Genomic DNA, 15,071 nt, shown 5'->3' on the forward strand with positions numbered 1-15,071 from the left:
CTTAGAGGTTTAAGCGTTCGTTCAACACGCCGATGATCCGGTTCGATTCCCACAATTATGGATGTTTGGTACTCGATTCTGAAGGTATTGCCTGTCATTCTGACCCTGAAGCAAATATACCCAAGTAAGCCCACACAAGTCTAGAAAATGCGGCAAGTCTAGATTTCCACAGCTTCTGAAAATTAAGAAAGTCTCAGGGCTCCTCTTCATTATAGTTCATTCATTATGATTTTTTATCTGCAAAATATGTTCATTTCAGAGATCAGTTGTTACTCCAGAATACAGCTAAACCCGACTCAAAACATGCTCATTTACTTATAAATATTCAATCTGTAATGTAGTCTGTCGTACAGACCCTGAAGTATAAATATCCAGGAAAGCCCCTGCAAGTCTAGATTTCCATAGCTTCAGGAAATGAAGAAAGTCTCAGGGCTCCATTTCATTATATTATTTTTTTTTCACTATGAACGTTTTTTTCAGTATAATATGTTCATTTCAGAGACTAGCTGATAGTCTATCTGTAATGCCGCTAAAGATTTGGTGGAGCCGAGAACCTTGACTGTTCGTCTGTTCTATGTATAGCTGGTTTTCCAGTGAACTCCCCGAGAATTGTCTGATGTGGGAAAACCCAGAGACGCCGTTTCCCAGGAAATCATGGCAGCGTTGTACCTTAAGCTGTAGAACATCAATAACCACGCGATTTTTCTTATATTCCTTGTTTCATATCACACAGTTGGTACATTCGCCTTCTACTCTTGTTGAGATTTCCTTTCGGTATGGAAAGATGTTTTACAGTATTTATAAAGTGTATGATCGATTGCCTGTTGTAGTGAAAATATCGTGTTTAGATGTACTATAGGGGTTGATGCACGTTAGCTGCTTGACTGCCTGTGCGGAACTGGGCTAACTGTCACGGTTATGCGTTCGTATGTGTGCATGTACTGTTTCGGTTGCACCAGTTAACCTGATATATAGCCCACGTAGGTAGGTTTCAAATAGATAGCCCACTTAGACTAAGTATCATAATTATGACTCTGCACCCTTTTATCCTTAATGGAGGCGGTGGTATAGCCTATTGGTTGAAGCGCTGGCACCTCACACCAAAGATCCGGGTTCGACTCCCCACATAGGATACATTGTGTGAAGCCCATTTCTGGTGTCCCCCGCTGTGATATTCACTCAATATTTCTAAAGGCAGCGTAAAATTAAACTCACTGACTCACTGTATCCTTAATGTCGTTCCTAGAGAATAGAGCTCCGAACTTCTGAATTTTCATTACATATCTCACACAAACTATCCTTTGGAGAGGCAGGTCTGCATAAGCGGACATCAGTCTGTATTTATATTTTTTTTGGAAATTTTCATTTAAACTATTATAATTATTATCTTAGAGGCATAGCAATGTGATTGCTAAGGACTCGGGCACACCAAGCCACTTCATCTTTCCTTATCATGAAATGATAATATTACGTGAATTATAGATTGGATAGCATGTCACATTGAGATACAACCCTTATTACAAAGCCTTGACAGGGATTCGAGGTGTTCGAGATAGTAAGACAGTGGGACAGACCCACCGTATTTATTATGATGGTTTGGACGCCGTTTTTATAAATAGGGACAACCTTCTTTTTGTTTGTGTGCTATAGTAATTAATACCTACTCAACACAAGTAGATTAAAAATTCCCTCTAGCACTCAGACAAAAAAACATAGCGGAAACAATGCAGTGATATGCGAAAACTAAAGAACATGAAACCTCCCAAAACCTCAACAAACCTCCAAAATCTCCACAAGCCTTAGTAGTGTCTGAGTCACGGTGATTTGAATGTTGACTGTGCATGTCCGTGTTTGTTTAATAATCGCACACATAACACATGACTAGATGTGCACAGTGTACAGACAAGGTCAGTCAGTCAGACGTAGACGTCAAAACCAGGGCCTAGATTTTCAAAGTTTTCGTAGCCCTAAGATAGTTGTAAGTGCCATATATTAACATTGATCATGAATTACGACTGTCTTAGCGTTAAGACAGCTTCTAAAATCTAGACCCTTAAGTGTTTTTTCTCTTAATGAGCCATGCGTGTTCGGCATAAGATATCGACTTGAATTCCCTATCGAATCTGCACCACTCCTTGTTTTGACCCATAACTACTTATCAGTAATAATTAATAATGAAGCGTTTATTTAAAGTACTAACGCATTGTTTGGCAAACTTATCCAGGTATATTACTTATTATATATTATCATATTATTACCATATGTGCTGCAGAAATGTCAGTGAGAGTCGTTATGTTTTCCCAATTCTGGTCTTTTTGTCATTCTCTGTTCATGTAATTACATTGTGTGATTGATACCTGCATTTACTCAGAAACAGAAGTTAAAATTTTAAAAAAAATGAAAACGTTTTTGCTAAAATTGGAACAACGTAATTCATGTCATTAAACTTGAAATACAATATACAGTAGTGGTTTTCATATTAGAACGGAATACAAGTCCTTTTGCTGGAGATCGGTGAGATTAAAATAGTTACACAAGGTCACGTTCTGACTACATGAGAAAGGGAGAATACTACTATGGACGCTTCTGTTTCTTTCCCCCCATTGTTTAATTCTACTTTATATCAATTCTGAGATCTCATGATTTCTCGACTTCCACTGGGTACAAATGGCTTTCAGTTAAATAGTGCTACCAGTTTGGTTAATCCCGTCAAACTGGAATTTGTCGTGTTGTAACCCAGCCATGTTTATACTGTTGTTACATAACTTTAGATTTCTTTGATATCTCTAAACATCCATCCACAGGTCCATAGGCAAGATAACTTATTAACATAGTTTGTGTATACTAGTGTATATCACAGCTCGATACACTGATTAACAACCACCCTGACTGTACGACCCGTGAAGATCCCGGGGTACAATAGGCCTTCGACAACCCATGCTTGCCACAAAAGGCGACTATGCTTGTCGTAAGAGGCGACTAACGGGATCGGGTGATCAGGCTGTTGGTTGACACATGTCATCGGTTCCCAATAGCGCAAATCGATGCTCATGTTGTTGATCACTGGATTGTCTGGTCCCGACTCGATTATTTACAGACCGCCGCCATATAACTGGAATAATGCTGAATGCGGCGTAAAACTAAACTCACTTATAATTACTCACTCGATACAGTGAAAAAGATGATGCTCCTTTGCCAGTGATCTCACGTAAATAACAGAACGCACATTACACTGATATCTGATGTCCTTTAGCGTCCGCCAAACGTATATAGAGGAAAGGAAGATCATTTGAAATCCTTTCGGAGACACTGGGTGTACAGTTTGTATCTTATGGTATCCTAACAATACAATATCCTAACATCATCGTGACAAATCGGTTGAAATTCAGTAGATGCGCATGTTTCATTGTAGGATAAGGATTCTCCCATGGATAGTAATCATACCCTTGAAAGAGGAAAATCTTCGCAAGCGGACCCCAATCTGTTATTTACATATTTTTTTATAAATTTTCTGAACAGTTACCTTAGAGATTTGTGCAAGTCTATCATGTATTAAGTGGTCAGGGCAAAAAAAATGTAGTAAGGGCAAAAACTTAACAAAAACTGGGACGTCCAGATGCAATGATATAATTGGTGTTATCACGCTGTGTTGTGATAAGCTAGGGACAAACACCTTGATATAATTGGTGTTATCACACAGTGATGTGATAACCTAGGGACAAACACCTTTTCGCAGAAAACAAAGATCGAAACAGCTGGATCTAGGGAGCGAGATTCAAGTCACACCAACGCACTTCATTTCTCTTTATAGTGTTTATCAATCTGGCGGTGAATTAATATGCCACGTGTTTTAAATAGATACAACATGTTCATTTTGTTTATACACTACAGGAATTAAAACTTACTCAACACATAGTGGTTGAGATTCCTGTATGTCTAAGGACGCATTTGTCAAGAAAGCCGTGTCTGTGTTTCAGGAATGCGTATGGTTCAATAATGTCTCATACAGAACCTGAAACAAATATACCCAATGCAGCCCATGCAAGTCTAGATTACTGCAGTTTGAAAATGATGAAAGTCTCTGGGCTCCTTTTTATTGCATATATAATCTAATTTTAAAAGTTATGTTTTATGTAAAGGATGTGGGGTGGTGGGGTAGCCCAGCGGTTAAAGCGATCGCTCGTCACGCCGAAGGCCCGAATTCGATTCCGTACAGAGGTACAATGTGTGAAGCTCAGTTTTGTTGTCCTCGCCATGATAATGCTGGAAAATTGCTAAAAGTGGCGTTAAACAACTCACCCACTTACTGTAAATTATGTTCATTTCATTAGCTGTTAGTCTAACGTACCATAGCTCTGTTGTGATTCTTGTACTTGTAAGCTGACAGTTGTTTTCATTGCTGTGTTTTTGTAAAACGTGCATATGTCGCCTACAGATCAACATATAAAGGTCTCTAGTTCTATATGATGCTATAAGATAGAAATAGGTGTAGTTAATACTCAATTGTGTCACCGACAGCTGTTTTTGTTAAGGAAAAATACATATACCGTTCATAGGGTAATGTGCACGGTACTCCAGTTGCAAAGTCATAAATTCCAAATAGGTGTATCTGACAACCCACGGTGTCAGTGACAGCTGGTTTAGTGGAGTCGGTATGGCGTCTACCATCCATTTTGTGTCAAGTGTCTGTTACCAACCCTGCTCTTGGCCCGGAAATCCAGGCCACTGGAAATCGAATGCTGGAAGTCACTGCTCGCTTGGGCTCCTCTTCGCGCTTGGCTCTTGTGTGCGGAGGTAACTGTGTGTGGGGTCCGGTTAATTGTCAGGATCTACTAAGGTAAGCTTGCCTTATAAACGCTAAACTATTGATTTTCGAAACTTTTTTTTTGTTTATTTTTTTTTTGAGAGATTGATTTTTTTTGTTTAGCACCGGTTTATTGTGTTATTATTTTCCGCCTTTTGGGGCAGAGCAGTATTTGCATGGTAGTTATTTTGTACTGACTTGTTGGGGGGCGCCATTTTGAGGCAAGAAAACTTTATAGCTGTCGCAAAAAATGCACTGTTATAAGATGTTTTGTTTTCTTAATATTGTCGAAGATGCCGTTGTCGTCACAAGTCTGCTGTTACACAGATTAGGGGAATACAGCTCGCCGCCTGTTTATGGTATCTGCTTGATACAAAAATGAAACATACAACTTTATGGATTAATTATAACTTGTTGTTTATTACGTTAAGCGAAGTTTCGGTGTAGATTCTTACATCGTTGTCAAGCTAAAATGTGAATACAACCAAACAGTGAGAAGCTTATATGCATGGTATGTTGTGACAAACAGCGGATAATCATTAACAACAGCATGTAATAGGACAACAAGTGGTACATTAATTGGGAGAGGCCAGTAGGGAATTAAAACAACGGATTAAGTAGTAACAACAAACAGACACAATACTTAAATAGTCTGTGGTTTGATCAGTTCTTCATAAGTCAATGGTATATAGTATCCTTGGTCTCTACTGATCCATAAAGTTGTATTTTTCATGTTTTATATTCACCAACTTCTAGAGTTCGTATTAAACAAGTAGTAAAATGCCTGGTACGTTTCTGCATTGAGACTTTAATTAGGGTACATTTCTGTATGCATTTCTGTATGCAGAAACGTGCCTGGCGTACGTGTCTGTGGTACCTGTGACGAGAGCGAACTCTTCAGCCATAATACTAGTATTAGACACCCACACCTAGGCGTAGACAATAAGTGCGGAAGGACGACTTTTTTTCAACACATAAAGAAAAGTTTTTGATAAATTAGGGTGATTATTAACATTAGTGCACAATTTGCACGTGCTTGCACAATTCGATGCTGATGATGTAAATCACTGGATTGTCTGGTCCAAACAGTTGTTATACAGCTGGTGTATTTCATTTAACAAAATGAAAGTGGTTTAATCTACACAGGTTTTACCAATCTCCTTGTCATATTTTGTGGCTTAAGTTCTAGATGTAAATATCCTTTCCAGTTCGTTAGGTTTGTAGAAAGGTAGACTGTTTAGAGGAACATACGATCTTTTGCTAATGTGGGTATTGTTTGAGTATGTACTTCTCGACATTGATCTATTAGCTGGTGTCGCCTTGAGCATCACGTGATGTTACTGCAATGTTGTACATCGTATGTGAAACTTGTTCGCGGCCTCATGTTTAGGGAGGGATTATCTCCCTTACTCGAGCAGCACTGTCCTCAGCCGTTGCCTCAGCGTGTGTTATGCAGGCAGCCTGCGTGAAACATACCAAGAAGAAATGGAGGTCAAGGTCATTTTCCCTCTACAACCTTCCCCGGTCAACGGGATTACACAACACCCCTAAATAAAATATGACTTTTTAAAGTAAACAACACACTTCAAGAAATGGTTTGATGTGAGATCCAATAAAACTCCAAAGCGTTCAGTCAAACACTTTGTCTCGGACACAATAATCGTCACAAATCAGGGCTCAAGGTGGTGTATTTGGTTTCTAACAAGTACTCTTAGGTTGTTAGGTTGAACGTTGTAAAAAAATCCTCGCTGTCTAGCTGTCTCCTCAACTTAGTTTATCTCTCCTTCTCTTCCTGACCCCCCTTCTTTTCCTCTCACATATATACAGAACACACACATATACATTGAACACGCACACAAATATACACAGAACACACACACGCACCACACGCATATATAAACAATGCACATGCACAACACGCGCATACGTAACACCATACGCACCAAAAAACCTGCACAAAATATACACGTATCAAACCACACACACCACCACAAGACATCACACACATATACACACCATACATATATACATACACACCACACACATATACACAAAACACACACATAAATGTATACATTCACGACACACACATCACACTATACATATTCCCAACACAAATACACAACATACACACACCACTCACAACACACACATACACATTAGACACACTACACACATACATACAATCCATACAGAACGCAACACGCCACGCAGACACCACATACATAAATTATATACATACACACCACACACAAACATAACACACACACACGCTTTTATGATTCAGAATATATATGTAATTCTATGATCAGTGACCCCGTAATTCGAAATTAAGCATGGATACAGCATAATCAAGATCGTTCAATTTATAACGACCAATTTGTAACGTAAACCTAGCCTCTACTTTCGTAGCTGTATTCACATTTCCTTTCCCACGTATAACGTACATTTGACATTCACTGTCGAGTAATATTTGCCGCCTCGTATGTTTATGTATATATCTACGGATGTTTGTTTGTAGTTGCAGAGTTTGATGTGTCCTGAATGACACCATGTACATTGCTCTATACTACTTTACCACACAGTACTGGTTTTCAGAGGAGATATCGCTTGAAGGAGATCATTGCAGAGTGTAAAGCAATAAATGTTAGCACTAATTTCCTGGTCATCGCCCAACTGACATTGACTGAGTCAATTGTCAGACCCTGAACTAGGAGGTCAATTAGGGTAGCACCTACAGGTATACTGGAATAGTCCAGTGTCTAGTGAGTAGAGTCGGGTGAACCTGAAACAGGCTCCTTACTGAGAAGTTTGTGTGTAAATACAAATTTGTTGTGATTAAATGATAATCTAAATTCTCTACTCAAAATTGTCTTTACTATCAATTTCTATCGAATATAAGCACAAGTAAGTCACTGAGAGGTGTGTTTGTGTACTATTTTGATTTAAGTAATGAAAAGCAGTTCTCACATCTATGGCCATATTGACATAATGCATCATTTTCATATCTATTTTAAACACATCATATATGACTTTATTCATCTTATATCTTCATCTTGTGTGCACATTTCCTTATTGCATATGAATAATATTTAGGTGCACACTTTTCTGTCACGTGTATGTAATTCTTAAATGATGCAACCGGGTTTTAGCTAACTGCTGGTGGAATAAGAGGTATTGGTGACTCAATTTTGAGTTTGCTAAAATCATTGGAGTTTTTTTATACATAACTTGTCCTGTTGCCAATAATAAAGCTCCGTTTTTTTCTTGACGAACGTGTTTTTATTTGACCTATTCTATTATACTGTATAGGTAACAGGTAGTAGCTAATATTTTGATTGAACCGTAAATATGATGTTTTCAGGCGTCTGCGAACTGCCTATCTGCGTAATGGGAGGACACCATTTGCGCTTGCTCATAAGGCATAAAGGTGTCATCACTCATTTGTTCATCACTTATTCGTTCATCACTCTTGTTTACTTGGATGCATTTATGCGCAAGTCTTGAAATGAAACTGTTACAGGTGGCATTTCTTCTTCAATTTCCCTAGGACAAATTAAGTATGATATTGGATCGCAGATAAAATCTCACACTCGTGAGATATCAAATATATCACCATTGGTAAAAGGGAGATTCCCTATATAACATATATATAACAAGCTAGGCCACCCTTGCAATCACTTTAACTTAAAACATAGGCAACTTACGTCAAATTACAACCCGGATCTCAGAGATTCAACCTCACTCATGAAAGACTGAAGACAAATTAGTTTTAAATACCCCTTGTTGTTAAATTGTCTTATAAATATAAAATAAAGGAAATTTGGTAATATTTCAGTGATTATACTGAAGAAATATGATCATATAAACTTGCCAAATTATTGTGGATCTTCTAAGGAAGATCTAGCAGTGTAGACAGTCTAGCGACCAGCCATTTCATATAATATACCGGGGAGAGTGGTGGTTAGAACGACAGGGTGCAGTTAAAACTACTGCAACACACAGTATTATTCTAGGCCATTCGCCATAGGCGGATTCAGAGTTGGGTGCAGGGGTGCACACACACACACACACACACACACACACACACCCCTTTGTCTTGAAATTTTATCACATGACCATTGAAACTCTCGTGAAAATGAAATGAAGTCTGCACATCGTGATCAAGTCAACCACATTCGTCGTGACCAACACGCGTCATGCCGGAACTGGGCGAGTGGTGACGAATGTATAAACTGACATTACCTTTTACAGAAAAAAATGTGTATAAATATAATACAATGAAATGGATCCCAGAGACTAGTCCGCAACATATTCTTGACTTGCATAGGCTTTCTTGGATATTTGTTTCAGGGTCTGCAGGACAAACTAAAGAATCAATGGAAGTGAGTTCTGTGTCATTGTTCTGGATCCGTTCGTTATAAGCGTGTTCGTTATAAACGTAGTTTACAGTGATTTATTCAAATGCTTTAATGCTCAAAGTAAATTTAGAAAGACGTGACTAACAAATTTACCGTGAGCTCGTATGGTAACAATGCACTTCATCAGATATTGAAGAGCACATCTCCAAACAAGAAATAATTTTGCAATATTTATTGATACTTTGGTAAAACAATCAACGTTTTAAGTATTAATGATAATTTGCTTGTCTCGAGCAGCACGTATTGATCATGGAATGCCAATCGTTTTCCAATTGGAAATGGTTTGTTGAGAGAAGCTGAAAAATAAACTTTTCGTGAATAAATTTATTATTCATGGGATGTCTTGAAAACACACACAGAATAACGCTCATGCACACGCACACGCACACACACGCACATGCAATCGTTATACTGTATCATGTACAGTTTGGTGTGTCCATGTTATATCGCGAAATCAGTCAGGAGAGAGAGAGAGAGAGAGGCAGAGAGAGAGACAGAGAGAGAGAGGGGGAGTGAGGAAAGAGATACAGGGTTAGCGGAGGTGTGTACGTATATACATGCATACGTGCGTACGTGCATGTGTGTGTGCGGTTAAAACAGTATTCCAGTATCACATGGTGCGTCTCTTTGATTCCTTGAAACAGAGCAGCTAGTAGAGTGTGACATATTATGGCAGGAATTAAGTTGGTTTGCATATAAAAGATTAGTTTGGTGGGGTTTATTCAACCCAATCCTCGCTTTAACTACTTTAACATAACAGCCCCAGGTGACTGGTTGTCTTTTACCGGTATGGTGTCGACGACTGTGGAACTTAGGGTACTATTACGGTCTATGAAATGAAAATAATTGCATGTTTTTCAACATTTAGAGTATGCTTGTAAACCACTTTGGCATTACATACCATTAGACAATGGTGCTACATCAGAAATGGGCTTTACAATTTTAGCCATGTGACGAATCAAACAAGTCCACTTATGAAATAACACATTATAAACTGCAATAAACACCAGTGAAAATTCATGCCGCCCCTCCAATATGGTGATGGCGTCGTTTGCAGGATCTCAGCAAAATTTGCGAGTTTTGGTTGTGTCCCACTTCCAGACTTGTCTCGAGATTATTGATAAACTAATGGCTGCACTTCGGGGTGGAGATTGCAATGTTAAGCATTCTATCGAAAATGCATATGCGAGTTTTTTTAAGGCTGAATGTGACTTTTAAGAACATATCCACCATCAGACCAAACGGTGCAGGGAAGAGGAAGCAGAGCTATGGAGAATGCAGAACAGGCACAGCGAAATTGTTAAATCTCTGGCAGGATTAAATGATTCGTTGGTGGCGTTATCATAAACACTCATGGAACAAAGAAGGAGGGTTGGAAGTGCTCAGAAGGACGTGGACAATTCTTACGGAGACGTAAGAAAGGCAGAAGAGGAGTATGAAAAAGCCAGAATGGTAGGAGAAGGGGTTTGCGCGTTAAGAGAGGCAACAGAAGGTATTGGATCTTCGGTCGAGAGACTTTCTGAAACAGTCCTCAAACAATGTGTTGAAAATGCGAAATATTGCTTTGATTCTGTCATGTCGAGTTTGTCTAATGCTACAGACGCCCTTCGTCAGATGGAAAAAGAGCTAGAAAGTACTGAAGGAGATATGAAAAGACGTGAAATGAAAAGTTCAGCATTGAAGGAGACATGACGGAAACCCAGAGGAACATTTCTACATACAGGAATGGCATACACGAACAAAACAACACTCACTGCACTGAGGAAAGTGATGATTCGACTTGGGAAAATGTCGGGACCAGCAGGAGTACTGAAAGATGCAAAGGCAATCATGCATGATATAGCAGATATCGGAATTCCTCTTCAAAGTTTGTATGACAGTTTAGAGAAGTTTATAACCCAACCCGACCTCTGGAAAAGGGTACTTGGTAGTTCTCTATTTCTGGCCATTTGTGACGACGACTGGTGAAATGATGCCTTGAAGACTGATTTCTCCACCGCATTAATATTTAGGTATTTAAGGTAGATTTAGTGTTTGGAGCACGTTTTAGTTCAGATCTACTGAGTGTAGATCCATGTAGATCGCGCTAGTGGATGTTTTGAGACTGACAAATAAGCCGCCTGATTCAATTATTTCTCTGTATAGCGCTGACACAGACGGTTGACAAAGATTAGCCATTCAGAACCACATATTCAAATATTTTGAGGATAATCAAGGCAGGAAATGAACTTTTTGTGTGTATGTTTTTCTCCCGTATTGACTGCTTAATGGATGCCACAGAGAACGTATGTGTTTAGGTAATCAACCAGAGCATTGCTGACAATATCGACTGTATGAGCATATTCATTTTTGTGAAGAAAAGTCATTAAAAGTTTTGAATCCTTGCGTTCAACAATCCAAATGGTATTCTATGGCGGCAAACTCAACCAAAGGTAATATTTTATGTTACTGTTCAATTTCTTTCAGCAAAGAAGAAAGTTAAAAGCGTTTTAGACAAGTACATTTTTTACCTTCGAACAGCTACAATATGTTTAAATCAGAACTGTCACTCTGTCATGAAAACGGCTGATGCTTTTTATCAGAAAATTGTTTCAGGAGGTTCTCCCTACGAAACTGCTACGTTGTACGCTAATATGATGTAAGGCTGAACATTGCTGACCATGTGATATGCTCAGTTTTGGTTATGAGTCGCACGAAACACGAAATGACCATAACCAATGACCACAATAGCATCAGACCATAACTGCAAAGAACGTCCCACAGCTACACAGAGATAAGGGACCTTTACCGTTTCTGACATACATAAGGGAGGCAACTCCTTACAGCGAATTGCGGCGCCTCAGATAATCGAATCTTGCATACGCAATTCAGTCGCATGACACGTAGTGTACGACAGCCACTTCTGACAGTTGATAATCTGTAGCTAATGAGTATGTGATAAACACAATGACCTCAATAATCAGAATAGGTGCCGTACACTATACCGTTTTCACGCCAATCCGAACCAATCAATGACTTATAAATATGTAGAATTCTTTATGTCACACATACGTGAAAGTCTCTATGGGGGAAATTTCTACAAGTGCGCAACACACACACACACACACACACACACACACACACACACACACACACACACACACTGGCAGGAATATGGTGTTCTCATTCACCAACACAACTTCGTTTAACCTTGCTGAATGTATGAAGGTAAACGGTGGCCCCAAAATCGGAATACAAACATCTGCGAGTGATCATGCGCGAAAGTATTGAATTGACGTCACTTCCGACAAGAATTCATTGGCTTGTGATTGATTGTTCATCCAAAATACAGACGGTAACAACTAACCCCATGACTGTAAGGTTTCAGTGTATCCGCAATGTCACGATACTGGATGGATGAACCCATGTTTATATTGTGTATTGCAATTACGCGGCAGTCTATTGGATATGGATGAATGGATGAAGATGAGTTTAAACAAAACACAGAATGTAGTCCTTTGGGTATGGATGAGTGAATTAGAGAGTTTATTTTTACGCCGCACTCAGCAATATTCTAGCTATATGGCGGCCGTCTGTAAATAATCGAGTCTGGACCAGACAATCCAGTGATCAACAACATGAGCATCGATCTGCGCATTTGGGAACCGATGACATGTCCCAACCAAGTCAGCGAGCCTGACCACCCGATCCCGTTAGTCGCCTCTTACGACAAGCATAGTCGCCTTGTGTGGCAAGCACGGGTTGCTGAAGGCCTATTCTACCCCGGGATCTTCACGGGTCTGGGTATGGATGAAGAGAGGTTAGATTTTAAAAAACAAACAAACACAGAATCTAGATTTGTTGCCAAGAATGTTTGCAATAATACATTTTAAATAGAACGATTGGTGTCGTCGCGATAATTGTGTTGGAACCGTCCCTGTAATGTCGTTACCTCTGTGATCGAGTCTGGACCAGACACACCAGTGATCGATAGCGTATGTAACAACTCTCGTCATAGGGCTAAATAACAACGAAATCAACCATCTATCTATTGAAACTGGTGACGTTATCGTCATTGGTGACGCAATCGACCATGAAAGGAATGGGTTCGATTCGTCTACATGGGTACACTGTATAATGTCTGTTTCTAGTGTACGCTTTCGTGAAATTCCTGGAATTAGACTTGCTAACAGTATCATCAGAACACATGAAGACATTCACCTTTTAACACATTGTAACAAATTGATACTGATATAACACTGTCCTGTGTACAGAGTGCATGAAACCTCAAAGCCTAGCATGGTAGACAAGAAGATGGTAAACTACAACTACAAACTCATCTCAGTCCATACCTATTTTCAGAAGATGGCGATTGCATCGTTCGGAAGATCGGAGCGACTTTTGCCCACGCTGGTCGTTTCCCAGTTCGAGACTGGTGTCGAGCGCATTGATAGATTAATGAGATCTCTAGAGATAGGAGATAGCAAATATAAACGGTATACAGAAAAGGCTTTTTCGGCTTTTTCAAAGGCTGAAAATGACTTAGAAAAACATATCCATCGTCAAACCAGAAAATGTCGGGAGCAAGAAGCAGAGTTATCCAGCATGCAAAAGAGATACAAAGAAATTGTGAAATCTCTGGCAGGCTTGGAGGTTTCAGTGGAGGCTTTGTCCAGCAGACTAGAGCAACAGAAAGAAGAGGTTGAAAGCGCCCAGAAAGAAGTGGACAGATATGAGGAACATGTACAAAAGGCAAAATCTGAAGTTGAGGCAGCCAACGAGATGAACAAGAAAGTTGAGTACGTGACAGATAAGATGCGGTGGGTACCTGTAGTCGGATACGTGGCCGGCAAAGCCACTGAAGCAATATTCAAGCAACCTGTTGATGCTGCAGAAGGTTTTCTTCAGTTGGCTGAGTCTGAATTATCTAGTGCTGAAGACACTCTAAGCGAGATAACGGAAGAAAGTGAAACAACACGGAGCAGTATCGAGAGACGTAAAAGGAAAATGATCAGACTGGAGGAAGAGATGGAAGATACTGAGGATGATATTTCCTTGTACAGGAGACATATTACTAAACAACATCGAGTCCAAACGGCGTTGAGGAAGGTGATGTCTCGTCTGGGTAAAGTGTCCGGACGGGCAGAAGTTCTAAGAGACACAACCGCTATCATGAATGACATAGCAGTTATCGGGATCCCCCTTAAGAGTTTGTTTGACAGTTTAGAGGAGTTCATTACTCAACCCGATCTCTGGAAAAGGGTACTTGCTAGTCCTGTATTTCAGGCCATTTGTGATGACGACGATGATGATGACGATGAGTGGTGAATGGAAGCAGAAACATACATTTAGTTGTGTAAACCATACGCCAGGAATTTGCGAGTCAGATAATCATAAAATGATGGATGTTTTAGGGTGTTGAGGAGACAAATGTATTTGTGTAAGAGTGTTTCAGAACATGCAAAATATTGAATGTGTTAATATTTCTGAAGACTATGTTTTAAATTCTGTGTTATAACACACAGCCTTCACGTGAAGAGTTTTCAAATAATTCTAAAATACAGTTATACTTTCACGCACTTTGCAACGAATGATAGAGTTTGAAAACTGCAAAGATAAATAATAATGATACATCTAAAGAGAATACTCTCTAAGTTCAAGGTTTCACCGATTGTCATGAACATGTCATGAAGAACTGACATCAGGTGCTCGTACATGATTCATTTTGGTGGAACCACGTTCACGTCTCCCCTGAGTTACAGAAGAGAGCTACAGAACATTGTGTTGTATTACACTAACACCTCTTTCTCGTGTGAATACATAGAGCCGGCTTGTAGTGAAGATGCTGCTTTTATCCAACGAATGAA

The 15,071-nt window shown here is 39.5% G+C and overlaps 1 protein-coding gene and 1 pseudogene across 1 annotated transcript in view; both read left to right on the forward strand.

Moving 5' to 3' along the window:
• Window positions 1-15,071, forward strand: part of LOC137273437 (uncharacterized) — a 270,044-nt gene that overhangs the window by 221,381 nt on the left and 33,592 nt on the right. The gene's annotated exons all lie outside the window — the stretch shown is intronic.
• On the forward strand, window positions 10,261-11,193 carry LOC137271668 (uncharacterized; annotated as a pseudogene).

Source organism: Haliotis asinina, chromosome 2 (genome assembly GCF_037392515.1).
Source record: "Haliotis asinina isolate JCU_RB_2024 chromosome 2, JCU_Hal_asi_v2, whole genome shotgun sequence".
Taxonomy (NCBI): domain Eukaryota; kingdom Metazoa; phylum Mollusca; class Gastropoda; order Lepetellida; family Haliotidae; genus Haliotis; species Haliotis asinina.